The sequence below is a fragment of the Borostomias antarcticus genome, assembly GCF_949987555.1.
Source record: "Borostomias antarcticus genome assembly, chromosome: 3".
Classification (NCBI taxonomy): domain Eukaryota; kingdom Metazoa; phylum Chordata; class Actinopteri; order Stomiiformes; family Stomiidae; genus Borostomias; species Borostomias antarcticus.
The window spans coordinates 18,847,926-18,874,707 of record NC_140236.1 but is presented as its reverse complement, the minus strand read 5'-3'; the positions used below and the strand labels follow the sequence as shown (position 1 = coordinate 18,874,707).

The window sequence follows — 26,782 nt, the reverse complement described above, 5'->3', positions numbered from 1 at the left end:
GATGAGTATCGGGGGAGTTATGGTATTGCAATCTGAAATATAGTCAATGGATAGCAGCTCCTAACTATAGTTTATGAACAGCAGCCTCACATAATTTGCCTCATACATTTTGCTTTCAATTCATATAGTTAAAACTATGTCTTAAATTAAATCCCGTCTCCTACAAGGCTAAGATAAAATACTGAACCCCTTTTTGAAGGGCCCTACTAATCACTTAGTATCTCAAAGTACTCCAAAGTATACCACAAAGTACCTCAAAGTACTCCAAAGTATACCACAAAGTACTGCAAAGTACTCCAAAGTATAATGCAAAGTACTGCAAAATACCACAAAGTACCCCGAAGTATACAGCAAAGTACCCCAAAGTATACCACAAAGTACCGCAAAGTACCCCAAAGCATACTGCAAAGTACCTCCGTATACCACAAAGTACCACAAATTACCACACATTACTGCAAAGTATGGGTAAGTACCTCAATGTATACCACAAAGTACTACAAAGTACCCCAAAGTATAACGCAAAGTACCCAAAGTATACTGCAAAGTACTGCAGAGTACCACAAAGTACCCCAAAGTATAGCACTAAGTACCGCAAAGTACTCCAAAGCACACCACAAAGTACCTCAAAGTATTCCGCAAAGTACCGCAAAGTACTGCAAAGTACCCCAACGTTTACTGCAAACTACCGCAAAATATCAAAGCACCTCAAAGTACCACAAAGTATACGGCAGAGTACTGCAAAGTATTGCTGTGTACCCCAAAGTATACCACAAAGTACTGCAAAGTATACCACAGAGTACCCCAAAGTATACCACAAAGTACCCTAACAGCAGTATTCATTCGCTTTTTTAGATTATTACATTATCAGTCAAGTATTACGTTACCAGTTTTGAAAAAAAAGACCCACCTGATAATGTAATAACTTGACCAATAATGTAATAAGGTATTACATTATCAGAAAAATGGTATTACATTATCAGTCAGGAAATTGTATTACATTATTGGTTCAGTTATTACATTATCAGGTTTTATTACATTTTCGATTGAGTTAAGTCAAACTTTTATTACATTATCAGGCGTTATTACATTATCAGTTAATTATAACATTACCGGGTGCTACAGGGCGGCCGAACCCCACGAGATGCACATGAAAACCTGCTGGTTTGAACACACAAGATATATTTTTTATTTTCATTAAAGCAACAACTCAATAATCAAAAGCCATATAGTAGCCTAGACGATGGATTTCAAAATTTCAAAAAGCTTTTTGGAATAGCGACCTTTCTGAGCTTTTTCGGAATAGCGAACCTTCGGAATAAAGACATTTCGGAATAACGACTTGTAACCATTATCAGGTGGTGTGGGTATATCTTCCCTTTCCTCTCTGCGAGGTATTTTAAAGTAGTTTGACAACGACGTTTGCTTAGCATGTTTCGACAACGGCATTCTAGCTAGCTAGCAGCTCGGCTGACAGAGCTTAACAGCCTCTCCAACTAGTGAGGACTGACGCAGGCAGCTGACGTTGACGGAGCCTACAGTAGCAGCACCGATCATATTATGAATGATTATTATTAACATAAAAAATCTAACAAAACGTGTAGTCTTGTTTCTTTTAATTGTATTACAATTTATTGAATACATTTAAACTTATTTTGTTTGTGTGTTATTTCATGTTGTTTCTACTTCCCTCTTTCAAATGTTTGGCTACAGCACTTTTGATTGGGTGGGCCAGCTGTCAATCTGGGCGGCACTGACCCACCCAGGCCGCCCTTTCTCTCAATTGTTTACACACTAACACTGTGCACAATCTGAATCTCATGTATCAACTCTCTAAACCAATTATGCTGAACTTCAAGCACACTTCCTGCTTTACACTCAGATTTCAATCCTAAACTACTCTTGTCAAAATGCTTCACACGACTGTCTATATTGCACAATCATCTTGAATAAAATCTCATTGTGTTCACAGGAACACGCTGCCATTCAAATGGCTACACTTATTATTTCAAAGCCTGTTGTGCAATTTACAATCAGAGCTATAGCAATACTGTAAAGGGCCACAGAGCTCTCCTGGTCTGGACAGCCATGGACGGACACACTGAGCAGAGGAGTGAGAGAGGAGGAGGAGGAGGAGCAAGAAGGGTTCAACCCAACTTGAGCCGCTTCGCAGTTGCATTCATCATTTGGACTTTCACAAATGAGAATAGGTAAGAAATCTACTCGCCTTGGGAACTGTATTCCTACTTTGTCAATAAAGTAATGCAGCACCAACAAACAGCATCACCAACACAGCACCAACACCACAACACCAACACACATCACAACAGCAACATCATAACATCACCAGTGCACAACACCAACACCACAACATCAACACCAACATCATAACATCACCAGTGCACAACACCAATACACCAACACACAGCACCACAACACCAACACCATCACATCAACAGCAACATCATAACATCACCAGTGCACAACACCACAACACCAACATCACAACATCACCAATGTACAACAGCAATACACAACACCAGCACACAGGACCAACACCCCAACACAACATCACCAACACACAGCACCAAAACCACAACACCTACACAATAAAAATAACTTTTAATAATAAATAACAATAACACATCTGGTATGAACTTCTTATTAAACTTGTAAAATGACTTGCACATAAAAACAACATAACTCATGATCATACTTCAACTATGGCTCGATCAAATAGGAAAGCAACCAGAAACTGTTTTGTTACTAGAGGTCTAAATAATGGGCTACTGGAGAAGAGCTGGTCCACCTCAGAGAACATGAAACACCTCAGAGAACATGAAACACCTCAGAGAACATGAAACACCTCAGAGAACATGGAACACCTCAGACCCCATGAAACACCTCAGACCCCATGAAACACCTCAGAGAACATGAAACACCTCAGTGAATATGAAACACCTCAGATAACATGAAACAGATCAGAGAACATGAAACACCTCAGAGAACATGAAACACCTCAGAGACCATGAAACACCTCAGAGACCATGAAACACCTCAGAGACCATGAAACAGGAAACATGAGCATGATGGAGACAGACTCCTCCTCTCCTCAGAGACCAGTACTCCTCCTCTCTCATTAGAGACCAGTACTCCTCCTCTCTCCTCAGAGACCAGTACTCCTCCTCTCTCCTCAGAGACCAGTACTCCTCCTCTCCTCAGAGACCAGTACTCCTCCTCTCTCCTCAGAGACCAGTACTCACACAGCCTCCTCACTCCTCAGAGACCAGTACTCCTCCTCTCTCCTCAGAGACCAGTACTCACACAGCCTCCTCACTCCTCAGAGACCAGTACTCCTCCTCTCTCCTCAGAGACCAGTACTCCTCCTCTCTCCTCAGAGATCAGTACTCACACAGACTCCTCACTCCTCAGAGTGCAGTACTCCTCCTCTCTCCTCGGAGCGCTGAGAATCTCTCTGCTGCCTGCCTGGGTCCCCCCCGACACTGAGTGTGAGTGTGTGTGTGTGTGTGTGTGTGTGTGTGTGTGTGTGTGTGTGTGTGTGTGTGTGTATGAAAGAGAGAGAGAGAGAGAGAGAGAGAGAGAGAGAGAGATGTATGAGAGAGAGAGAGAGAGTGTGTGTGTGTATGTGTGTATGTGTTTCTCTGTGTGTTGGGTGCAGTGTGTTGAAAAGATCCTCGTAAGCACAACTGGCTGCTGTGCTGTAAAAACAGAGTGGAGGGTGGAGCCAATGGGGGCAGAGTGTGTGTGGGCCCCGGGCCCCCGGCCCCTCCCCTCGTGGGCCTCGTCACTGGGGCAGTGCCCTGAATGGACAGGCATTCTTATTCTAATTCTGCTGTCACTCTCTGAGCCACTGGCTGGAAGAAGAGAATGGTCTCCACGGAGGTGGAATGCTCACGGCCATTCTTCTGGTGAGAGAGAGAGAGAGAGGGAGAGAGAGAGAGAGAGAGGGAGGAGAGAGAGGAGAGAGAGAGAGAGGAAGAGTGGGGCAGAAGAGAGTGGGGAGAGAGAGACAGAGAGAGAGAAGGATAGAAAGAGATAGAGAGAGAGGGGGAGGAGAGCGGGTGGCAGTAAGAGAGCAAGAGAAAGAGAGAAAGTGGCAGAAGGAGAGAGAGTATTTTCCCCAATACATAAAAGTGGAGATAAATGGGACCCCAACAACTACCCAGGCCTCTGTGTGAGAGTAATATAACTACCCAGGTCTCTGTGTGAGCAGTAATCTAACTACCCAGGTCTCTGTTTGAGCAGTAATCTAACTACCCAGGTCTCTGTGTGAGCCGTAATCTAACTACCCAGGCCTCTGTGTGAGAGTAATATAACTACCCAGGCCTCTGTGTGAGCAGTAATCTAACTACCCAGGTCTCTGTGTGAGCAGTAATCTAACAACTACCAGGTCTCTGTGTGAGCAGTAATCTAACTACCCAGGTCTCTGTGTGAGCAGTAATCTAACTACCCAGGCCTCTGTGTGAGCAGTAATCTAACTACCCAGGTCTCTGTGTGAGCAGTAATCTAACTACCCAGGTCTCTGTGTGAGCAGTAATCTAACTACCCAGGTCTCTGTGTGAGCAGTAATCTAACTACCCAGGCCTCTGTGTGAGCAGTAATCTAACTACCCAGGCCTCTGTGTGAGCAGTAATCGAACAACTACCCAGGTCTCTGTGTGAGCAGTAATCTAACTACCCAGGCCTCTGTGTGAGCAGTAATCTAACTACCCAGGCCTCTGTGTGAGCAGTAATCTAACAACTACCCATGTCTCTGTGTGAGCAGTAATCTAACAACTACCCAGGTCTCTGTGTGAGAGTAATCTAACTACCCAGGTCTCTGTGTGAGCAGTAATCTAACTACCCAGGCCTCTGTGTGAGCAGTAATCTAACTACCCAGGCCTCTGTGTGAGCAGTAATCTAACTACCCAGGCCTCTGTGTGAGCAGTAATCTAACTACCCAGGCCTCTGTGTGAGCAGTAATCTAACTACCCAGGCCTCTGTGTGAGCAGTAATCTAACTACCCAGGCCTCTGTGTGAGCAGTAATCTAACTACCCAGGTCTCTGTGTGAGCAGTAATCTAACTACCCAGGTCTCTGTGTGAGCAGTAATCTAACTACCCAGGTCTCTGTGTGAGCAGTAATCTAACAACTACCAGGTCTCTGTGTGAGCAGTAATCTAACTACCCAGGTCTCTGTGTGAGCAGTAATCTAACTACCCAGGCCTCTGTGTGAGCAGTAATCTAACTAACCAGGCCTCTGTGTGAGCAGTAATCTAACAACTACCCAGGTCTCTGTCTGAGCAGTAATCTAACAACTACCCAGGCCTCTGTGTGAGAGTAATCTAACTACCCAGGTCTCTGTGTGAGCAGTAATCTAACTACCCAGGCCTCTGTGTGAGCAGTAATCTAACTACCCAGGCCTCTGTGTGAGCAGTAATCTAACAACTACCCAGGTCTCTGTGTGAGAGTAATCTAACTACCCAGGTCTCTGTGTGAGCAGTAATCTAACTACCCAGGCCTCTGTGTGAGCAGTAATCTAACAACTACCCAGGTCTCTGTGTGAGCAGTAATCTAACTACCCAGGCCTCTGTGTGAGCAGTAATCTAACTACCCAGGCCTCTGTGTGAGCAGTAATCTAACTACCCAGGCCTCTGTGTGAGCAGTAATCTAACTACCCAGGCCTCTGTGTGAGCAGTAATCTAACTACCCAGGCCTCTGTGTGAGCAGTAATCTAACTACCCAGGCCTCTGTGTGAGCAGTAATCTAACTACCCAGGTCTCTGTGTGAGCAGTAATCTAACTACCCAGGTCTCTGTGTGAGCAGTAATCTAACTACCCAGGGCTCTGTGTGAGCAGTAATCTAACTACCCAGGCCTCTGTGTGAGCAGTAATCTAACAACTACCCAGGTCTCTGTGTGAGCAGTAATCTAACAACTACCCAGGCCTCTGTGTGAGCAGTAATCTAACTACCCAGGCCTCTGTGTGAGCAGTAATCTAACTACCCAGGTCTCTGTGTGAGCAGTAATCTAACTACCCAGGCCTCTGTGTGAGCAGTAATCTAACTACCCAGGCCTCTGTGTGAGCAGTAATCTAACTACCCAGGCCTCTGTGTGAGCAGTAATCTAACTACCCAGGCCTCTGTGTGAGCAGTAATCTAACTATCCAGGCCTCTGTGTGAGCAGTAATCTAACTACCCAGGCCTCTGTGTGAGCAGTAATCTAACAACTACCCAGGTCTCTGTGTGAGCAGTAATCTAACAACTACCCAGGTCTCTGTGTGAGCAGTAATCTAACAACTACCCAGGTCTCTGTGTGAGCAGTAATCTAACTACCCAGGCCTCTGTGTGAGCAGTAATCTAACTACCCAGGCCTCTGTGTGAGCAGTAATCTAACTACCCAGGTCTCTGTGTGAGCAGTAATCTAACTACCCAGGTCTCTGTGTGAGCAGTAATCTAACTACCCAGGCCTCTGTGTGAGCAGTAATCTAACTACCCAGGCCTCTGTGTGAGCAGTAATCTAACTACCCAGGCCTCTGTGTGAGCAGTAATCTAACTACCCAGGCCTCTGTGTGAGCAGTAATCTAACTACCCAGGCCTCTGTGTGAGCAGTAATCTAACTACCCAGGCCTCTGTGTGAGCAGTAATCTAACTACCCAGGTCTCTGTGTGAGCAGTAATCTAACAACTACCCAGGTCTCTGTGTGGCAGTAATCTAACAACTACCCAGGCCTCTGTGTGAGCAGTAATCTAACTACCCAGGCCTCTGTCTGAGCAGTAATCTAACTACCCAGGTCTCTGTGTGAGCAGTAATCTAACTACCCAGGCCTCTGTGTGAGAGTAATCTAACTACCCAGGCCTCTGTGTGAGAGTAATCTAACAAATACTACAAAATTCTCCAAATTGGTGTAGGGGGTAAAGTGTATGACATACATTGATTTAATTATGTCAGTACTAAGTGTGGTATAAAAATTGGCAACCAAAGTACAGATTTCTTCACTCAAGGGAGAGGGGTCTTCCAGGGTAACAGCTGGTCTCCAACTCTATTCAACATCAATATTCATGATTTAGCAGTATTGTTGGAACAATCTGGAACCCCTGGCCTAACCCTTAAAGTCCAGGTTAACCCAGTTCAAATTTTTGTTATGAGCTTCACACACCACAGAAAAACATGTCATTAACCACCCAGCCAAATCTGAGTGATTAAAAATGTTGCTAAGTATATAAAATAAGGCTTCAAAATCGGTTAAAAATCAGCAGTATTCTCTGGTCCGAGACTGTGGGGGCGTGTCTGCTGAAGGCACCGAAGCCACACCCAATTGCGTGGGGAGGGGGTGTGGAGGGAAGAACCTGTAAAATAGTACCGTTCTCTGGTCTGCATATTGTCACACCTATATTATACCTCGATGTGTCACACTGGCATGCCGTCTCTTTTGTGGTAGGAAGGCACAGCTTTGTGAAAACAGAGAGGAGTTGAAATTACACTTGTCTAATGAGTCAAACGCACAGATGCTTCCTCCTAACCTACCTCCTGACAAACAACACAGGTAAAACTGTAGCTACTCTATACCAACGCGCCAGTGTTACTGCCCTTAGATGCAAAATACAAAAACAGGCAACGAGGAATGTATGAGTCTGTCCCTATTTTCTCCCTGCCACCTCCGGACCCATTCCTATCCCTCCCAGGCGATCCTGTCGTCCCTTGGGATCAATGGAAAAAGTTGTTTAAAATGTACCTTTTAGTCACTGGCTTGAACAGCGCTGATAGCGCGAAGAAGCGTACACTACCGGAGTTGATAATCGGGACAGACTCATCTACTCTCGTTGGCAATGTTATGTGTGAGAATAACGAGCACTCGGCTTCAACTTTCCTGCAACATATCCAACAGAACTGGAATGTTCAGCCAGTAGCCGCCGAGCACCGCTTCACTGGGAGAGGGTGCGTCTTTCTCCAACTGCAGCTGGTCTACCTAACCATCCCCCTCGCTCCCGCCTCCCGGTCTCCCGCTGGAGAAATATACTGTAACCATTACCGGTGAACCCATACGCACATCAGGTCCCACAAATATGGCAGGCAGTTTCTGTATAGTTAACGCTTATAGTCATAATATATCATCCATAACGTTATTTGGTGGGTGGTCGCCTGGTCGGTGCTGCTAGCTATGTTAGCTAGACTAAGGTTATATACACACTCCCATCTGCAACAAACTACATAGCTAATGTTAGCTATAATTCCTCCTAAGATGACATATAATTCATCATAGCTGACATTACCACATAAATGTCAAGACACATATTTTGTAGATTAACGTAGCACTGTATTTTCCTATTGCTTACGTTACCTAGCTAACGTTATAACGTTAATTAGCTATAAGCACACAAGGCAGCGGTGTCGGCACCAAAGGTTGATGCGACAGGAGGAGAATGGAGGCCGGGGACGGAGATGGTTGGCTCCGCCGAATTCACCAGGACCAGTCGTGAGTCCGTGAAACCCAAAAGCCTCATATTATAATTGCAGAAGCTTTCGGGAGTGAAATGTTTGCTGCAGAGGCGGGCGCTAGCGGTGACAGACTCCTCTGTAACACCATGGCTCTTCAAAAATGCTAACCATTTGCTTCTCATTTCAGCTTTACTCGGGAGTTGAAAGAAGGAGACCCTTATCATCCCATTCCTGCTGGCATCCAGGAAGGATGCATTTTCGTTTAGTTTTATGCATAGGCATTGCTTACTAAGAAAAACTAGCTAATTCTAGACTGCTGGTTAAAACTAGCTAATTCTAGACTCAAGATTGAGCAGGAGAACCGAAGATTCAAATCCGTTCTAGCTTTATATAGTGTTAGGGCGGGGATATGCTAAGAACACCGCTCTACGTCAACAAGTACCGTTTTAAGCCCGCCCAGAAAATCCAGAAATAAAAATTGGTCAAAAACACAAAACTGGTCTAACTTCACAATTCAGTACTACACATGGTTCATCCCATTTTTACATGTTATCAGCAATGCATCACTAACACATAGAATGTTTTTTCAAGCAAATCTCTGATTTTGGTTAACTGGGACTTTAACAATAAGGAAGTAAAATTCCTGTTATATGCTGATGACCTGCCTGCTACCTGCTATATAGAAGGCGAGAAGTAGCATGCTACTTCAGAACTGTGCCTGCTACCTCTCGCCTGCTATTCTCGCTTGCTACCTCACCTGCTATATTGGCGAAAAAAACGGCGAAAAACGTAGCATAGTTCAGAGCATGCTATTCCGGATGCTACGTCACTGTTCAGCGAGATTTTCAGGACAGCTGTCACGCCAGTGATTGTCAGGCGGGGCAGAGCGAAGGAGTTTTTAAATGTAAGTGTTCGTATTGTATGTGTTGGCTATGTGTTGTGTTTTCTTTTGGGCCCAGTATGTGTTTGGTGTTGTCTTGGTGTTTTGTGTTTTTGTCTCCCCCTTCTGTTTCTTAATTGTTCTCAAGCTTCTGGCAGATGCGGTTCCAATCATCAGTCATCACTCCTGGATCCAATCATCCAATCGCCTGGTGTCCCTCCCCTATATATATATGTCCTTTTTTGTTCAGTTCTGTCTCTCTTACCCGAGCCGTGGCAGAGCTCTGGGTAGGTAGAGCGGTTTGGTTTTGTTCAGCCTTCTTGTTTGAGTTATTGGTTAACATTTTGTTGGAGCTTCAAAGTAGTTATTAGTTGTTACCCTGATCCTTGTTTTGCTTAACAGCCCACTTTAGTTGTACTCATTTGTTTGTCTGTGTTTTGTTAACTGTTTCTTTCTGTTTGCACACAGGGAGCGGTGAGCAAGGCCTTAGACACCCCGGGGTTTCCATTTTTTCACCACACGTAGCTATTTTCTGTTAGAACCCCAGTTTTTGTTGTGGTCACCATTCCTTGTATTTTGTTGGGTGCTTTGCACCTGTTAAGGGAGGGGCGGGGATTTATTTTTGGTTATTTTTATTTTGGTGACACATTTAGTTTCTCACTGACTTCCCTGTGTTGCTTTTGTTTGGTAATAAATGATCTTTATTGCATATTAGTGTCTTGGTTTTGTGTACCTGCACCCTCAGTGACCCATTGTGTCGCCCTATGTTGCGCTCTTCTGCCTCGGGCCACCAGGGGGCATAACAGTAAGTATTGACTTAATTTGTCGATGAAAACAATTATTTTTTCCGTCAGATATCTGAGTTATAACAACACGGAACTACAAATGCAGTTGTGTATATATGTGGGGTAGAAATTAGATTTTGAGAACTCACATTGTCGTAGTTAACTAGTAGCCCTGTAGCCATGGAAACGCAACGTTACCGGCTAAGTTAGCCGGCCAGTGGAGCGGTCATGTACGTAACGACGTAACCCACGCATTCCCGTCACCTGACTCGAGTAGCATGCTACATTTTCTCGCCTGCTATATCGTTTTTGTGGAGTAGTAGGTACGAAGTAGCATGCTTCTTCTCGCCTGCTATGTAGCAGGTAGCAGGCATTTCGGACACGGCCCTGGTGTTGTCACCCACACAAGGTCTACAATAGTGGTGGGAGGGGTTAACCGGATTGGAGAGCCTTCAAATGCCTTACCGGTTACTAAAAATCACTAACCTGTATTAGTTTTTTTCTTTTTTGGCAATTTAAATCATGTATAATAAAAAAATACTGCTAACCAGCCTCTGATTATTAAATTAATCTGTCGAGTCCGTTTCTATGGACGTAATGCAAGTGACGATGTGATCGCGTTAAGCCGTTCTTCTTCGTTCGTTATAATAATGCTGTTTTATTCTGTCTCGTCTTTTATTTCATAGGAAGGCTCGCTAGGGCAAACTCCATCAAAGTGGGCCTCCCCTCTGAAAACAGTGACACACCCGCGCCCCCCTAACCCCCCAAATTTGTCCATTATGCAAGGCAGCGTTAGCTAGCCCATAACGTTACACAGCGAAGTTAGCTCGGTGGCACCGGTTGCTAGTTAACGTTTTCTCACAATACATTCATGCCTGCGGGGGGAGGCTCTCTGCACTATCCACACATTTAGTATACATCTCTTACTTAAGATTTATTTTGATCTTCTGACCTTTAAAATCACGTTTCATTCATAAAAACCAGACATCTTAAAAATTAAAAACATGTTTTTCCTTTTTTTCTGACCATTCCTCCGCGCCTCCCCTGAATTTCTTTGGGGCCCCCCAGGGGAGGCTCGCCTCACAGTTTGGCAATGCCTGCGCTAGGGAATAGGGACAAGTGAAGAAGTCTACAGCTTCATCTTACACTAAACCGAATATATTCATCTGATCATGATTCCTGACAAATGTTTATTGTTTTGTCATATTGAGAGTAGTTCGTTCTTGGTTTTGACAGAGCTCTTATGCGTAAAGATAGGCGAGACGGGATCAAGTGCAGATTGTTTGACCGAGTTGGCCTATAGGCCTATAGTGTTTTATTTTAGAGATTGAATCAGACTTGTGTCCGTGATTTTTTCGAGCCGACAACTTCTGATATATGGGCTATAATATTCTGAATGCACAATGCAGGCTCCGTGTCTCCATGTTCGTTTTTGTATCTGTAGCCTACAGCTTTGGTGCTACAGCAGCGCTTGTTTATTAAAGCGTGTTTCTCTCTTCATTGTGTTGTTTTTGTCACATTATCATTGATAGTAGGAATTTCTATACGTGCACCTCTCATGCTTTTTGCAACGTTGCCTGTATCAAAACCCACGTAACGTTAGGCCTATTTTAGTCTCATTAATTAACGCAACTTGCTCAACGGGTAACCGGTTAACCGGAAGAAATATGGCTGTTATACCGGAAAGGAAAATATGCAATTTCTCCCACCCCTAGTCTACAACAACACCTGGACCTCCTAGAGCAGTACTGTCAGAACTGGGCCCTGACAGTCAACTTTAATAAATCTAAAATCATGTCTTCCAAAAGAAGCCCAGATCTCAGGAAACCAAATATCAATTCAAATTAGGAAACACTTGTGTAGATCACACCCTAAATTATGATTACCTCGGGCTCAAAATCAGCGCCTCAGGTAACTTTGGGCTGGCAGTGAATGCACTGAAACAAAAAGCATGTAGAGCATTTTACGCAATTAGAATACATTTTCATAAAATAGATATACCCATTAGAATAATTTGGACAAAAATATTTTATAGTGTAATCCAACCAATTGCCCTTTATGATAGCGAAATTTGGGGTCCACTCAGTCATCAGGACTACACTAGATGGGACAAGCATCCCATAGAGACCCTGCATGCAGAATTCTGTAGATCCATATTAAACATCCAAAGAAAAACACCAACCAATGCATGCAGGGCAGAATTAGGCCGCTATCCATTGAATATTAACATTAATAAAAGATCCCTTAAATTTTGGTTACATCTTAAATCGAGCCCCCAAGACACACTGAGATTTCAGGGGCTGCAAACCCAGGAGCTGAACCCCAATAAGAGTCCCTTATGTCTGCTGGTCCGAAGACTTACTAATCATACAACACCTAGCACTATACCTCAGACCAGCACTGCTTTCCAACAATAATCAGAGTAAACCAAATTGTTAAACTAACAAGAAAATGCTTATTTGGAACATTGGATGAATCAAACTAAAACACAAAACAAACATACTTGCTATTTGGCCCTAAACCATTAATATAAATTGGCAGAATATCTCTTTACTGTCAGAGATACAAAGCAGAGACAAGTCCTGACCAGATACAGACTGAGTGACCACAGTCTAGCTATAGAGAAAGGAAGACACAAGAAGTCATGGCTACCACCAAATGAAAGTCAGTGATCACTGCATGACAGGTGAGGTAGAGACAGAGATGTACTTCCTCTTAAAATGTGAAAAATATAAAAATATGAGAACAGAATACTTTAATAAATGTAATTTGTTGGTGCCACACTTCACAGAGTTGGATGAAAATGAGAAACTACAAATCCTATTAGGAGAGGGACACGCGGCACACCTAGCTGCCAGATACAGTATGAGACCGCATGTGACAAACTGAGAGACACATGATCAAACATGAATATGACTATCTTGACGTGAACACAGACACACTCTCTCACACACACACACAAATACACACACACACACAATCACAGCTGATTTGTATCCGTATAATTAAAATTTCTGTTAATAGTGATAATTTTATTATACGTTTTGTTTTATTTTTATGTTTGTCAAAAGTGATCTGTTCGTTTTGAGTAATCCCTTGTTCTTATTAATATAACAATATCAACACACACACACACACACACACACACACACACACACAAAAACAAACACAAATATACACACACAGACACATACACACACACACACACATAAACACAGATACACACACATGCGCATGCACACGCAAACACACGTTCGAGCAGAGCAAGGGTTTATTGTTTTATTTTTTTCTATTTCCTTAAATCTTATGAATTATATGATGATTTATTTTATTTTTTTCTCTCTTCCCATTTTTTTTACGAGTATCTTAGTATAACAATTGTTACTTTTACCTTGTTGCTTTGGCAAAATTGTTCAAAGAACTTTCATGCCAAGAAAGCTATTGAAATTGAAATCGAATTAGAGAGAGTGGGAGAGTGTGGGGGAGAAGGAGAGAAAGAGGGCAAGGGAGAGAGAGGGGGTGGAATAGAGAGAGAGAGAGAGATGCCCAGACTGACCAACAGAGGGGTCAGTGGTGTATTCAGCGAGAGGACAGTGTTACTACGGTGCCCTAGTGGAGAGAGGCTGTTATCTGTGTTCAGGAGAGCAGAGGAGCTCCAAAGTCCTCATATCTATACCTCCTATAGGCTCCAGAGTCTTCATCATATCTATACCTCCTATAGGCTCCAGAGTCCTCATCATATCTATACCTCCTATAGTCTCCAGAGTCCTCATCATATCTATACCTCCTATAGGCTCCAGAGTCCTCATCATATCTATACCTCCTATAGGCTCCAGAGTCCTCATATCTATACCTCCTATAGGCTCCAGAGTCCTCATATCTATACCTCCTATAGGCTCCAGAGTCCTCATATCTATACCTCCTATAGGCTCCCGCCCCTGAATCACACGCCCACTTTCATTTGCTAAATGTGAAAAGCTCTCGCCTATCCAGTCAGTAACAGAATCTAATGGGGTTGTAGTGGGTTTAGACTGGGTCTCTAGTGTTGATTTCTCTGGGTTTTTGTGCTCTTTGTGACGCTGGGGGGAGGGGTTATCTTTAGGGTCAGGGTTAGAGGGGAGGGGCTACAGAGGTTCACCATCACACAGAGCCCTCTCTGCTCCACACTAAACCCTTATACCTCTATTAGAACTTTCTGCTAGACTGTGGTGTGTGTGTGTGTGTGTGTGTGTGTATGTATGTGTGATTGTGTGTGTGTGTACATGTTGTGCATTATGTATGTGTGTGTTTGTATGAGTGTGTGTGTGCATGTGTGTGTGTTTGTGTGTACATGTTGTGCCTTATATGTGCGTGTGTGTGTGCGTGTGTGTATATGTGTGTGTGTGTGAGAGAGAGAGAGAGTCAGCCAAATCACCAAACGCTTGTAGAACTGGAACAATGCCTCCTAACATTCCCTGCTCTGTGCTTGTCTGACTTTTGACCCCCCTGTAGAGACATTGGAGTGGCGCGACATGTGACAGCAACCACATGGAACCCACAGCACCATGTAGAACCCACAGCACCCCATAGAACCCAGGGACTTCATAGAACCTGTCCCTGTGTTCTGGAACAATCTCCCAGCCTGAGGTGACAGTAGTCTGTCTCTGTCTGGTCTCTCTGTGTGAGAGACTCCTGAGGTGAGAGTAGTCTGTCTCTGTGTGGTCTCTCTGTGTGGGAGACTCCTGAGGTGACAGTAGTCTGTCTCTGTCTGGTCTCTCTGTGTGAGAGACTCCTGAGGTGAGAGTAGTCTGTCTCTGTGTGGTCTCTCTGTGTGGGAGACTCCTGAGGTGAGAGTAGTCTGTCTCTGTCTGGTCTCTCTGTGTGGGAAACTCCTGAGGTGAGAGTAGTCTCTGTCTCTGTCTGGTCTCTCTGTGTGGGAGACTCCTGAGGTGAGAGTAGTCTCTGTCTCTGTCTGGTCTCTCTGTGTGGGAGACTCCTGAGGTGAGAGTAGTCTCTGTCTCTGTCTGGTCTCTCTGTGTGGGAGACTCCTGAGGTGAGACTAGTCTCTGTCTCTGTCTGGTCTCTCTGTGTGGGAGACTCCTGAGGTGAAAGTAGTCTCGTCTGGTCTCTCTGTGTGGGAGACTCCCCTCAACTCAGCCCGTGAGGTCATTATGATGTCATCACATTCACTACATGACAACCTCTTTCCCTTCCCATATCATGTCCTGAATGATATCACACACACGCACACACACACACACACATACATACACACATACACACACACACACACACACACACAGGGGGTAAATGTGCTCTTAGTAGCATATTGTCCCCCAAGCTGGGTACCAGCCCAGATCAACCCTGCAGACGCCAGACTAAACAATACCTCATACCTGCCCTATCACACAGCAACAATATGATAAGGCTGGCTCTGTTTGGATTAGTGTGTGTGTGTGTGTGTGTGTGTGTGTGTGTGTGTGTGTGTGTGTGTGTGTGTGTGTATGTGTGTGTGTGTGTGTGTGTGTGTGCATGTTGGGCATGGAGTCCTGTGTGGTAGAGGTCGACTGATAGTGGATTTTTAAAGGCCGATATAATAACGATAGTTTGTAGCAGGAAAAAGCTGATACCGATTTATCGGCCAATAGCAAAAAAAAGGAGAAAAATTGGCACTGTCAAATAAATTAAATAGCTATATAAATGAATCTGGATCATCACAACTCGGAGTAGGCTAAAAAGCAACGAGTAATGAAAACGCAGAGGGATCAGGCCTACCTGTCATGTTTCTAGCCTCAGGCCTTTAAGCCTCTACTACTGTACCTGCACACACCTGCCCTCTGTTACCTGTTAGGCCTACATGATCAACGGTTCATTACATATTTCCCTCACTATTCATTTCTTCTATGAATGATTGTGTTTCACTGAGGAGAATCTCTAAGAATGTCTTCCTCAGACCCAAGAGTAGAAGGCTATATCCAGGACATTGTTAAAATCTCCCCTTGTCTTTGTTTTTGTCTTCAATCAAGTTCAAATGAAGCAGCCTACTGCTTTTCGCCATTTGATTGGTGGCTGTGATCCAGATCCTTGTTATTCAATATAGCTAATAGTTGTTATTTTTTTATAGATATAAAGTATATTAAAAATGTAAGGGAACATTCTTAAGTGTGATTTGGTGGATCAGGCCGACATCGTTTGAATATGGTCTATTTACATTGGGTGGAGGCTGGGCAGCCATCAGCCACTATCAGAGTCCAGCTCAGCAGATAACCATAGTTTAAAAAACGTCCTATCAGAGTCCAGCTCAGCAGATAACCATTTAAAAAAGTTTTATCAGCGCTAATTAATCTGCAAAACCGCTTAATCGGTCGACCTCTACTGTGTGGGGTCCTGTGTTGGGCATGGGGTCCTGTGTCACTACCTACAGTGTCACTATACCTGTCTACAGCGTCACTACAGTACCTGTCTACAGCGTCACTACTGTACCTGTCTACAGTGTCACTACTGTACCTGTCTACAGCGTCACTACTGTACCTGTCTACAGCGTCACTACTGTACCTGTCTACAGTGTCACTACTGTACCTGTCTACAGCATCACTACTGTACCTGTCTACAGTGTCATTACTGTACCTGTCTACAGTGTCACTACTGTAGCTGTCTACAGCGTCACTACTGTACCTGTCTACAGTGTCACTATCTGTGACCAGAGCACTTTGCTGTGTGTCTTTGCGCTGGAAGCTGTCTGTAGCAACTCTGCCTGTCATTGGATGTGCTTGTGTTTCATAAGTAATACATGCAAGTGTGTGTGTGTGTCTGTGTATATGTGTGTGTGTGTGTGTGTATGCGTGTGTGTGTGTATGTGTGTGTACTGTATGTGTGTGTGCGTGTATGTGTGTGTGTGTATGTACAGTATGTGTGTGTGTGCGTGTTTGCGTGTGTGTGTGTATGTGTGTGTGTGTGTGTCTGCGTGTATGTGTGTGTGCATGTACAGTATGTGTGTGTGTGTGTGTGTGTATGTGTGTTGTGTGTGTGTATGTGTGTGTATGTGTGTGTGTGTGTGTGTGTGTGTGTGTGTGTGTACTGTATGTGTGCGTGTGTGTGTGTGTGTGTGTGTTGTGGTGTCCTCTCCCTCACCCTGCAGTAATGCAGTGTATCAGATCTCTGTCTCTATCCAGGTGAAACCTCAAAGAAGTTAATCTTTAGCCAAACATGCCGGTACACCTGAACTCTCCACACTAGTGTTGTCAAAAATATCGATTTTTCGATTCATATCGATTCTGAATATTTAAAACAGTTTCAATACTAATTTCCCGCAATATCGATATTTTCCACACTATCGATACCAGCTGGCTTTCTCGCTCTGTCTTCTCTCCTACAGCGAGTTGTTGACACACAGGCACACACACGCTGCTGCTCTGCACACATGGCCCCGCCCCCTCCCCCTCACAGACCTGTCTGGTCAACAAATCCTCTCACTCGCTCCGAAGATGGCAAGTGCAGAGCCTTCGCGACTCGTGGATAAAGAAAACAGCAGAAGTGCTGTTTGGAAGTACTTCGGGTTTGAAGCAAATGACGAAGGAAAAGCTAAAGATGCCACGAAGCCCATTTGCAAGCGTTGTTCCAGAGTAGTGCCAACGAAAGGTGCAAACACAACAAATTTAGCAAAACACCTCTAGGACCGACACGCGGATCTCTATAAAGAATTTAGAGAGGGTGACAGCTCCACTTTCAACATCACTGAAACATTAAACAAAATGGCCCAGTAAACTATTAACTTTAGTTTAATACATGAACTCTAGTTTAATACATCCATGAGCTTGCTATCGAAACGCCGCATTGACTGTGTGTGTGTGGGGGGGGGGGGGGCGGTAGATAAGATAGCTAACGTGAAGCTAAGCTAGGCTAGCTAATCCCCCTCAAAGCTATCCAGCAATGGGCCAAAGCAGTCAATGTGGCGTCTGAATAGCTGAGGGGAATTAGCTAGCTCACTACTAGCTAGCTCATGAATGTAAACTAGAGCTAGTTAGCTTAGCTTCGAGAATGGCTGTTGGGCTAACAGGACAGCACCAGCTATCAAGCCTGAGGAATCTTGAGTTAATGGTCAGTAAATCAACTCAGATGCTGTTATGCTTAAAACACAGTACTATTAACTTTACTTAATTTCTAAGATTAGATTAGATAATAGAGTTATTTTTAAAGGTCGGATCTAAAGAGAAACCAAGGTTTTTAAAAGTGATATTTCTCTTCTCTTATAGTACCAGAGAGAAGCTGAGGAGAATCGACCAGCAACAAAAGCGACACACACACAGCCTACCCTACTAGCTGTATTTGAACAACAAAGAAAGTCTGATGCAAAATCAAATGAAACCAAGAAACTGAACAGGGCTGTAGCAGAGTACATATGCATGGATCAGGTCCCCGTGTATACTGTTGAGAAACCTGGGTTCAGACAACTTCTTGGACAGTTAAATAACAAGTATGCCCTTCCTTCACGGAATAATTTCATGTACACTGAAATCCCCGCCCTATACAATGAAACAAAAGATAAAATCATGGAGAGCCTTGGGGGAAAACCCTTCTTTTCATGCGCCACTGACCTGTGGACCAGCAGGGCCACATCCACATTCATGGCAGTAACTCTGCAGTTTATAACAGAATCCTGGGACATGCAGAGCTGGTGTTTGGGCTGTGTTGGGCTGCACTCAGAGCACACAGGGGACAGCTTGAGGGAGGCGTTGGAGGAGATGGTACATGAAACATGGGAGCTGGACATGTCAAATATGGCTGGCATCACCACTGATAATGCCTCAAATAACAAGAAAGCATTTCAGCAGGACTTCACATGGGTCCCCTGCTTTGGGCACAACCTACACCTAGCCATTAGCAAGGGCCTGGATATAGACCGTGTGTCTGGAGCGCTGTCGAGGCTGAGGAAGACAGTCTGCTTTCAGCAGGTCAAAAAATCGAAAATTGTATGCCCTCAATGTTGTCAATTTCTCCCCGTGGTATCGAAAATGGTATCGAGTATCGATACTTTTCAAGGTATCGTATCGAAGTTAGAAATTCCAGTATCGTGACAACACTACTCCACACACACACACACACACACACACACACACACCCCTGAACTCTCCACACACACATACACGCACACACACACACACACCTGAACTCTCCACACACACACACACACACACACACACCTGAACTCTCCACACACACACACACACACACACACACACACACACACACCTGAACTCTCCACACACACCTGAACTCTCCACACACACACACACACACACACCTGAACTCTCCACACACACACACACACACACACACCTGAACTCTCCACACACACACACACACACACACACCTGAACTCTCCACACACACACCTGAACTCTTCATACACACACACACACACACCTGAACTCTCCACACACACACACACACACACACACACACACACACACACACACACACACACCTGAACTCTCCACACACACACCTGGACTCTCCACACACACACTTGAACTGAACTCTCCACACACACACACACACACACACACACCTGAACTCTCCATACACACACAACTGAACTCTCCACACACACACACACACACACACACACACACACAGCTGAACTCTCCACACACACACACACACACACACACCTGAACTCTCCACACACACATGTAGACGCTCACCTGGGGCGGCTCCCCACAGCAGCCATACAGAGAACTTACAGCAAGTAGACTCAGCACACACACACACGCACACACACGCACACACACACACGCACACACACACACACTCACACGCACACACAGACACGCACAGCAGTAGTACATGACATACTGTCCAGGATAGAACATACTACACTATAAGTGTGTAGTGCGAGACAGATGAAAAGCTGAAAGTATTAAACCAGCTCAATACTTGCTGATAGTGAACACTGACCCTGTGGAGAAGGTCGGTGTGTTCTAGACACAATACACACCGTCTTCCTCTCAACAGTGACCTTCTGACACCTTCACATGAGCGCTTGTTGAGACTTCTGCTCCAGGCCAGTTTCACACTGAGTGTGTAGATGCAGACAGCTGGACCCTAGGCTGGAGACGCCCCTGTCAAGGGTCACTATGACCAGGCAGCATGACGACAGGTCAGGAGCAGAACAGGATATTATGACTGGGGGGACCAGTGAGACACTTTCCTATTATTACACTGATTATCAGAGATCTCTTTCAGATGCAATCAGCCATTTCCCCTGAGATTCATATATATATATATATATATATATATAGAGAGAGAGAGAGAGAGAGAGAGAGAGAGAGAGAGAGAGAGAGAGAGAGGGATAGAGGGAGAAAGAAAGAGAGACGGAGATGTGGTTTGAGAGAGAAGGAGACAGGGAGGTGTGAGATCTACAGTAATTTGACTGTTAACATAATTAAATGGGTTTACTGTAAATCCCTTCATCAACCCTAACGCTGCGGTCACACACTTGCGTTTGATGCGTGTCCGTCAACGTATGGCGGAAGGCGTGTCTTCCGCACGCAACAACAACCAATCACATTGTCCAAAACTGCGCTCGCAACAGCCAGTAGATTCTCCGAACCTGCTAGCGCGCACTATTTTGAAAACCCACCCAGCTTTTCGTTTAGTGCTGTCATGGATGCTAATCTGATCGAACGTGTGGCGATCGTCTATGCATTGTGGTTGAGGCAACGTGAACGTGGTGCCCACAGGTATTGGGTACATCCTATCCTGACAAACATCGAAAAATGTGAAAATCCCGCCTTGCGATGACGTCTTTCTCCGTCAAGACATCTGATTGGTCGACAGCTCCAGCAACGCATCTGAAAGTTGAACATTTCTCAACTTTCGACGCTAGTAACGCAGGCAACGCAACGCACCGGGACAACAACGGAACCAGAATGCCATTCGGCTGCAGCCATTGAAAGTGAATGGAATCCGTCAATGTTGACGCATCAAACGCAAGCGTGTGAGCAGCCCATAACCCTTCTATGACCCCAACCCTTCTCTGACCACAACCCTAACCCTTCTATGACCACAACCCCAACCCTTCTCTGACCACAACCCCAACCCTTCTCTGACCACAACCCCCAACCCTTCTCTGACCACAACCCCAACCCTTCTCTGACCACAACCCTAACCCTTCTCTGACCACAACCCTAACCCTTCTCTGACCACAACCCTAACCCTTCTCTGACCACAACCCTTCTCTGACCACAACCCTAACCCTTCTATGACCACAACCCCAACCCTTCTCTGACCACAACCCTAACCTTTCTATGACCACAACCCCAACCCTTCTCTGACCACAACCCCAACCCTTCTCTGACCACAACCCCAACCCTTCTCTGACCACAACCCCAACCCTTCTCTGACCACAACCCTAACCCTTCTCTGACCACAACCCTAACCCTTCTCTGACCACAACCCTTCTCTGACCACAACCCTAACCCTTCTATGACCACAACCCCAACCCTTCTCTGACCACAACCCCAACCCTTCTCTGACCACAACCCCCAACCCTTCTCTGACCACAACCCCAACCCTTCTCTGACCACAACCCTAACCCTTCTCTGACCACAACCCTAACCCTTCTCTGACCACAACCCTTCTCTGACCACAACCCTAACCCTTCTATGACCACAACCCCAACCCTTCTCTGACCACAACCCTAACCCTTCTATGACCACAACCCCAACCCATCTCTGACCACAACCCCAACCCTTCTCTGACCACAACCCCAACCCTTCTCTGACCACAACCCTAACCCTTCTCTGACCACAACCCTTCTCTGACCACAACCCTAACCCTTCTATGACCACAACCCCAACCCTTCTCTGACCACAACCCCAACCCTTCTCTGACCACAACCCCCAACCCTTCTCTGACCACAACCCCAACCCTTCTCTGACCACAACCCTAACCCTTCTCTGACCACAACCCTAACCCTTCTCTGACCACAACCCTTCTCTTACCACAACCCTAACCCTTCTATGACCACAACCCCAACCCTTCTCTGACCACAACCCTAACCCTTCTATGACCACAACCCCAACCCTTCTCTGACCACAACCCCAACCCTTCTCTGACCACAACCCCAACCCTTCTCTGACCACAACCCCAACCCTTCTCTGACCACAACCCCAACCCTTCTCTGACCACAACCCTAACCCTTCTCTGACCACAACCCTAACCCTTCTCTGACCACAACCCTTCTCTGACCACAACCCTAACCCTTCTATGACCACAACCCCAACCCTTCTCTGACCACAACCCCAACCCTTCTCTGACCACAACCCCCAACCCTTCTCTGACCACAACCCCAACCCTTCTCTGACCACAACCCTAACCCTTCTCTGACCACAACCCTAACCCTTCTCTGACCACAACCCTTCTCTGACCACAACCCTAACCCTTCTATGACCACAACCCCAACCGTTCTCTGACCACAACCCTAACCCTTCTATGACCACAACCCTAACCCTTCTATGACCACAACCCCAACCCTTCTCTGACCACAACCCTAACCCTTCTCTGACCACAACCCCAACCCTTCTCTGACCACAACCCCAACCCTTCTCTGACCACAACCCTAACCCTTCTCTGTCCACAACCCTTACCCTTCTCTGACCACAACCCCAACCCTTCTATGACCACAACCCCAACCCTTCTCTGACAACAACCCTAACCCTTCTCTGACCACAACCCTAACCCTTCTATGACCACAACCCTTCTCTGACCACAACCCCAACCCTTTTCTGACCACAACCCTAACCCTTCTCTGACCACAACCCTTCTCTGACCCCAACCCAACCCTTCTGACCCTAACCCTTCTCTGACCACACAGCTGCATGTATCCTGCCAAGGTAATTAATATATGACATAATCTGATTATATTATTTTTGTATCTATATATTTATATACATATATATATGTATATATATATATATATATATATTTCTTATGTTTTTTTTACATTTAATTTTGTTTTATTTTATTATTTTAATGTATATATCATATCTCTCTGGTTAATACTCCATTGGATTGCATTGACAAATGTAACATATTTTATGTAATGAATGTGTATATGTGTATGTATATAATTGTGTATTATTATTCTGCTTTGGCAACAACGGTTTATTACTATTCATGCCAATAAAGCTTATTTGATTTGATTTGAGAGAAGGACAGAGAGAGAGAGAGAAGGACAGAGAGAGGGGGGAGAGAGAGAGATAGAGAGGGACAGAGAGAGAGAGAAGGACAGAGAGAGGGGGGAAGACAGATAGAGAGGGACAGAGAGAGAGAGAAGGACAGAGAGAGGGGGGAGAGACAGATAGAGAGGGACAGAGAGAGAGAGAAGGACAGAGAGAGGGGGGAGAGACAGATAGAGAGGGACAGAGAGAGAGAAGGACAGAGAGAGGGTGGAGAGAGAGATAGAGAGGGACAGAGAGAGGACAGAGGGGGCGGGGGAGAGAGAAGGAGAGGGAGAGAGAGAAAGAGAGAGAGGAAGTAAGAGTGGAGAGAGAGAAAGAGAGAGAGAGGGAGTGAAAGAATGGAGAGGGATAGGGAGAAGGAGAGAGAGGGAGAGAGAGTGGAGAGAGAGAGAGGAAGTAAGAGTGGAGAGAGAGAAAGAGAGAGAGAGGGAGTGAAAGAGTGGAGAGGGAGAGGGAGAAGGAGAGAGAGGAGAGAAACCTAACACATCCTAACACATTCTAACACATTCTAACACATCCTAGACCTGGGAGGACACATCCTTACACATCCTAACACATTCTAACCCTGGGAAGAAACAAGGGGTTGGTTTGTATCAGGGGTACAGCATGAGACTCAGGGCCACAGGGAGGGGCTCAGATATCAACCAGACCTTTAGAGGGACCCCACTCATCTATGACCTGATAGGTCCCTCCTTCCATATCTCGCTCCCTCCATCCCTCCTTCCCTACCTCCCCCCTTCCCTCCCTCCCTTTCCCTATCTCCCTCCTTCTCTCCCTCCCTTTCCCTACCTCCCTCCTTTTCTCCCTCCCCACCCTCTTGCTTTACTGCCTCCTGGGGATGGAGGCTGGGGGGTGGAGAGGGAGGCTAGGAGGTGGAGAGGGAGGCTAGGGGGTGGAGAGGGAGGGTGGGGGGTGGAGAGGGAGGTTGGGGGTGGAGAGGGAGGGTGGGGGGTGGAGAGGGAGGAGCTAAGGGGTGGAGAAGGAGAGGGAGGGTGGGGGGTGGAGAGGGAGAGGGAGGCTAGGGGCTGGAGAGGGAGGGTGGGGGGTGGAGAGGGAGAGGGAGGGTGAGGGGTGGAGAGGGAGGAGCTAGGGGGTGGAGAGGGAGAGGGAGGGTGGGGGGTGGAGAGGGAGGAGCTAGGGGGTGGAGAGGGAGAGGGAGGGTGGGGGGTGGAGAGGGAGAGGGAGGCTAGGGGGTGGAGAGGGAGAGGGAGGGTGGGGGGTGGAGAGGGAGGAGCTAGGGGGTGGAGAGGGAGAGGGAGGGTGGGGGGTGGAGAGGGAGAGGGAGAGGGAGGGTGGGGGGTGGAGAGGGAGGCTGGGGGGTGGAGAGGGAGAGGGAGGGTGGGGGGTAGAGAGGGAGAGGGAGGCTGGGGGGTGGAGAGGGAGAGGGAGGGTGGGGGTGGAGAGGGAGGCTGGGGGGTGGAGAGGGAGATGGAGGGTGGAGAGGGAGGAGCTAGGGGGTGGAGAGGGAGAGGGAGGGTGGAGAGGGAGGAGCGAGGGGGTGGAGAGGGAGATGGAGGGTGGGGGGTGGAGAGGGAGAGGGAGGCTGGGGGGTGGAGATCTCGGGTGGAGAGCTGGAGGCCAGCCCTGAGCTGATTAAAGCTACACTAAGACCACACACATTCTAAAACATCCTAGACCTGGGAGGACACATCCTAACACATTCTAACCCTGGGAAGAAACAAGGGGTTGGTTTGTATCAGGGGTACAGCATGAGACTCAGGGCCACAGGGAGGGGCTCAGATATCAACCAGAACTTTAGAGGGACCCCACTCATCTATGACCTGATAGGTCCCTTCTTCCATATCTCGCTCCCTCCATCCCTCCTTCCCTACCTCCCCCCTTCCCTCCCTCCCTTTCCCTATCTCCCTCCTTCTCTCCCTCCCTTTCCCTACCTCCCTCCTTCTCTCCCTCCCCACCCTCTTGCTTTACTGCCTCCTGGGGATGGAGGCTGGGGGGTGGAGAGGGAGGCTGGGGGGTGGAGAGGGAGAGGGAGGAGCTAGGGGGTGGAGAGGGAGGAGCTAGGGGGTGGAGAGGGAGAGGGAGGCTGGGGGGTGGAGAGGGAGAGGGAGGAGCTAGGGGGTGGAGAGGGAGGAGCTAGGGGGTGGAGAGGGAGAGGGAGGCTAGGAGGTGGAGAGGGAGGCTAGGGGTGGAGAGGGAGGCTGGGGGGTGGAGAGGGAGGGTGGGGGGTGGAGAGGGAGGAGCTAGGGGGTGGAGAAGGAGAGGGAGGGTGGGGGGTGGAGAGGGAGAGGGAGGCTAGGGGGTGGAGAGGGAGAGGGAGGGTGAGGGGTGGAGAGGGAGGAGCTAGGGGTGGAGAGGAAGAGGGAGGGTGGGGGGTGGAGAGGGAGAGGGAGGAGCTAGGGGATGGAGAGGGAGGCTAGGGGGTGGAGAGGGAGAGGGAGGGTGGGGGGTGGAGAGGGAGGACCTAGGGGGTGGAGAGGGAGAGGGAGGGTGGGGGGTGGAGAGGGAGAGGGAGGCTGGGGGGTGGAGAGGGAGAGGGAGGGTGGGGGGTGGAGAGGGAGGCTGGGGGGTGGAGAGGGAGAGGGAGGGTGGGGGGTGGAGAGGGAGAGGGAGGCTGGGGGGTGGAGATCTCGGGTGGAGAGCTGGAGGCCAGCCCTGAGCTGATTAAAGCTACACTAAGACCACACACACCCTGGGAACCAGCAAGTACCTTTCCACTGCTCCAGACAGCCCAGCACATGGGCCTGAGACTGGGGCAGGCCGGTGAGACATGGCCCCAGTGATGCCTGGCTAGGAGCTTCATTAAGCTAAGGTCAGTTCACACGGGATCTGACCTGAAGAAGGTTCCGTCAGGGACAATATTCACAGCAGGAGGAGGAGGAGGAGACTGAAATTAACCTGCTAACCATGTTGTAACAGTTCTATGACAGGAAAAGTCTGACCTGCTATTCCACATTAAACCTGGGTTGCTTTCTAATCCCGGTGGAATGTGTGGAACGGTATCAGACACATAATCTGGCCCTGATCTGACCCGGGATTCCGTGGCCCGTTAGACCCAATCCCAAACAGAATGTGAGCTCATGATCAGGATGTTGACGCCAGGGTAGTCAGTACCCTGCCTAGCTCTGCGCCAGGCTAGTGGTCAGGACCCTGCCTAGCTCTGGACCAGGCTAGTGGTCAGGACCCTGCCTAGCTCTGGACTAGGGTATCCTGCCACACCGAGGCCGCACAGCCGCCAGCGAGCCCGAATCAGAGAGGGTCGATTCCAGAACTAAACCTGGCTGTAGGCTAATGCATAGTATGCTGTTGATGTATTACACAAACACATTCCTCCACCTGTCTTGCTGCAGAATCGACCAATGCTCACCTTTTCCATAGATTAAAAAAAAACTGCTGTTGCCTAGATGTCAATATTGCCGCGCATTATTAAAACAGTAATTCCGCGATGTAGAATCTTTATGACCGCACAAATCATGACGCCCAGCACTCCTGCACAATATTGTATA

The 26,782-nt window shown here is 46.9% G+C and overlaps 1 protein-coding gene across 2 annotated transcripts in view; it reads right to left on the bottom strand.

Annotated features, from left to right (window-relative positions):
* lamb2l (laminin, beta 2-like) overlaps positions 1-26,782 on the bottom strand; it is a 154,871-nt gene that overhangs the window by 127,865 nt on the left and 224 nt on the right. The window lies entirely within an intron of this gene.